The sequence below is a fragment of the Callorhinchus milii genome, unplaced genomic scaffold, assembly GCF_018977255.1.
Source record: "Callorhinchus milii isolate IMCB2004 unplaced genomic scaffold, IMCB_Cmil_1.0 Scaffold10, whole genome shotgun sequence".
Classification (NCBI taxonomy): Eukaryota; Metazoa; Chordata; class Chondrichthyes; order Chimaeriformes; family Callorhinchidae; genus Callorhinchus; species Callorhinchus milii.
The window spans coordinates 21,419,799-21,422,391 of NW_024704751.1; the positions used below are offsets into that span (position 1 = coordinate 21,419,799).

A 2,593-nucleotide genomic window follows, 5' to 3' on the forward strand; every position below is an offset into this window, starting at 1 on the left:
TGAAGCGCTTTGAGACTCTCAAAAATGTGATAAGGTGCTATATCAAATGCAAGGATTATTATGATTATTATTATAAAACCCATCAAACCACTAGCCATAGCAAGTCCTGATAACAAACCCTGATATCCCAAGACATTATCACTGGGCTAAGAGATGCCAAGAATATTCTCTCTTCACCCACATAACTAACTGTTTCCATAGCAATACTCACCGTGCAGCACCGTAGGATGGATTGTAACACTGGAGAACATTTGTCAAACTCAACCAAACCCATTAATTAAAAAATGTAAACAATTTTTGCTATGATGATTTCTCACACCAGCTTATTACCAACCTCTGTGTATGTGTATGTGTGTGTGTGAGGCTGAAAGCCTTACCTGGACTGTCCACCACAGTGTGGCCATGTGCTGTAGCTGCAGAGGCAGGTGAGATGTATTTGCACATTGTCACTAACCCAGACATTACTGAGGTGTGGCTCGCTGTGGGATTTGTGCCCAGAATTTGAGCCCAGCATTCCACATATCCTTGTTATCAGATTGACAACAAGGGCGCTGCCATTTACAGACACAGTCCAACATTACCATCATAAGCCACATATCAACACAGTACTTATGGTCTTTGCAGCTCCTGAAAAAGGCGATCATAACGTGACCTCTTGTACAAGGTTATGGCTTTTATTTCTAATATTAGTGGTTTTGCTCAACAATTGGTACACTTTTACCTTTGTATTGTTTTAAGGATTCCTTAAATTGCCAAATATTATTTTCTGCCCCCATCCCTCTAGAACTCCATCTGACTCCCTCCATCTGCTTCTCTCCCCACTTTTAAAAGCCAGCATAATGCTCACCTCTGACCACATTTAAGCTCAACTTTAACCACACTTTGTCCCCCCCATCCCCCCCACTCTGACTCTGGTACAAGCTGTGTGCAGTGCTTTGTGACATCCACCCAATGTGAAAGGCAGTGTATAAATGTGTGTTGTAGTGTAGATTAAACCCAATCTGAACATCAGGGAATCAGAACCCAACTGCACTGCATAGCCACTGGTCATGTCTATCCAATGACACCCAGTGTTCTTGGGCAGTTCTTTATTTAACTAACAAATCTGACTATTTCCCACTCCATCCTTTACTCTAAGGGCTCTGATTTTCACAATGCTCCTCTTGTAAACCTTAACCAATCCTTCCTCAAATTGGAGGATTGTGGGTGAATGGCCACTGACCTCCCGCCAAGTGGGAAGATCTCATTAGAAGCGGCAAATGGCAAGTCTTGCCCAAGATATCAGCTGGACCTCCCACCATTACAACATTTCTTGACATCCACAAACAATTTGCAACAAATATATTCAATGTGACTTTTTTCTAGGGAAGTGAGCAACCAACTGCTCTCAAGGCTCTCACTTACACAAAGCAGTGTCCCACGACTGTTTGTGGGACTCTACTGTGCGCAATTGGCGGCCGCGTTTTGCCCACAAAATGCACAGTCAATTCACTTTACAGTATATTCTATGAAGGTCATTGAGATGCCTCAAAGACGTGATAAGGCGCTATATCAAATGCAAGGATTATTATTATTATATGTAAATGCATTGGATTCCTACTTCTATTAACTGACTCTAATGTATTTCCTCTATCTGCCATTTCCTGGATTTTATTTTAAAAGTACTGGTCAAATATTACTTGTCTTCACTAATCTCTTTGGGTCACTCCAGAGCCAATAACTGTAGTTGTGTTTCTCCCTGATTCCCCGCCACCTTGTAGCATCTCAAATACTCGAGTTTTAATGTCGGTTTGGTTATTAACCTCTTATGTTCAAGATTATTGTGATTGTTTGCTTCCTTTTGTATTCATTGTATTTCCCTATGAGTTGTGTTTATTTTCTTTATTAGCTCCTCTTCGCCTCTGCTTAAAATTCTGCTTAACACATGCTCGGAGAACCTCGGTTTACTGATGACCATTATAATAATAATAATCCTTGCATTTGATATAGCACCTTATCACGTCTTTAAGACGTCTCAACGCACTTCACAGAATATACTGTGAAGTGAATTGATTGTATATTTTGTGGGTGAATTGTGGCAGCAAATTGCGCACAGCAGCGTCCCACAAACAATCGTGGATTGAGTGACCAAATTATTATTTTTTAGGAGGGATTATTACCCTCGGAAAAGCAATCCGCCAATCGACTAATAACAGAATTCCTACTTACTGCTAGGTAAATAGAGGCGAGTGTGTGGATTAAGGAAACATGCCTCAAGCTTCGACCTGCCTGGGAATCGAACCCAGGTCCTCTCATTTGTAAGACAAGTGCTCTAACCACTGAGCTACAGGGCTCCACCATTGCAGGTTGTTTGTTTATTTTTTCATCCAGACAATCCTTTAGCAGTTTATGCTCCACAATTTTTATTTTCCTGCCTCCCTCATAGGAACGTAGGGAAACAGGAACAGGAGAAGGCCATTCAACCCATCAGCCTGTTATTGGATCTCAACAAATCTTTTACTCCCAATGTCTTGCCCTTTTGCCATTCCCATCCATGCCTCTACTTCCAACGTCTTTGTACACCTCTATTACACACCCCCATTAATTCCACCTC

General features: G+C 41.5%; 1 non-coding gene across 1 annotated transcript; it reads right to left on the minus strand.

Annotated features, from left to right (window-relative positions):
- Positions 1–2,259: 2,259 nt before the first annotated feature.
- Positions 2,260–2,333, minus strand: trnav-uac. Its single transcript has one exon. It is a non-coding gene; the product is annotated as a tRNA-Val (tRNA).
- Positions 2,334–2,593: the final 260 nt, after the last annotated feature.